The following is a 1,156-nucleotide window of genomic DNA, read 5'->3' as shown; positions in this document are numbered from 1 at the left end:
GCTTCCTCGGCGCGTTGCTGTTCTCTCTCGGCGCGTTGCCGCTCCTCCTGTCGTTCTCTCTCTGCTTCCTCGGCGCGCTGTACCGCCTCTTAAAGGAGCTTTTCCAGCTCCCCCACGCTCCTCTGGTGGGCCATAAGGTATCGCTGTCGGTGTTTGTTCTATAGGAAATAAAATGAATTTGTATTGAATGTAAACAGGACCAGTAGCTGTGATAAAAAGTGTTGATATCACGCGAACCCACGTTGCTAGGGCGACCTCTGCTTTTATTGGTCTGAGGAAGCGATTGCGTGCACGGGCCAGCTATGATCCAAAATGACGTGGCGTTTTATCATAGCAGCCGCCAAACTTCTGCTGCTCGGTCCTTCTTTCGACCCGCCCGCCATTGCTGCTGCGCTTTGCCGTCATCGCGTTTCTGTTGTCATTATGAAATGGTCTGCACGCTCGTCGGATAAGCAGGAAATGCCGTGAAGGCAGTCCCTGTAATATTACAAACTTTGTCTTACCGGGGAGCCAAAGTAGACTTACACGCGCACGCGTAAGCTTAGGGGTTGGGGCAAGTGGGATCAGCGTCCGTGTTTTATTCTCTGTAGTAGCTGGAGAAAAAAGTGACAAGGGTGTAATCGTATTTCGCAAGCAACGTTTTGGCGGGGGTTTGGTCTGGAATTGGGATTGACCATGAGAAATGATGAAGAAAGCGGGATGCAAGGCGCAAATAGAGATTAGAATGTTTTTAGTAATTTTCATTGGGTCAAAAAACAAAAATCCTTCTAGGCGATAAACTCTAAGAACACCGGTTAGACAGACTGCAAAGAGAATATAGGAATACCATAGGAGACTGGAGTTTAGATTTTCCGTCGGAGATAGAACGGGCGTTGGGGTATGAGGCAATTTACAAGGGGCAACCGACGAACAGGGGGAGGCGACGATCTAGAATAGAAGAGTAAGGTTCGGATCGGCCACAGCCGTAACAGACCTTCCATTTGCGCACATAGACCATCGTTGAGTGCGGCGATTAAATGTAGCTTGTTCACAGTACTCCGGAGGAAGGGTGAGGTGAGGATCCGTCAGACCGTACCGGCAGGGTCTCTGGGTCGGGGAGGCGAAGGGTATGGATATGTTGAGACAGTATGGCTAAGGTGGTCCGATCTGCTGGTGG

This window comes from Fusarium odoratissimum, assembly GCF_000260195.1.
Source record: "Fusarium odoratissimum NRRL 54006 unplaced genomic scaffold supercont1.85, whole genome shotgun sequence".
NCBI classification, from domain to species: domain Eukaryota; kingdom Fungi; phylum Ascomycota; class Sordariomycetes; order Hypocreales; family Nectriaceae; genus Fusarium; species Fusarium odoratissimum.
The sequence above is the reverse complement of the archived record's forward strand: the minus strand, read 5'-3'. Positions refer to the sequence as shown.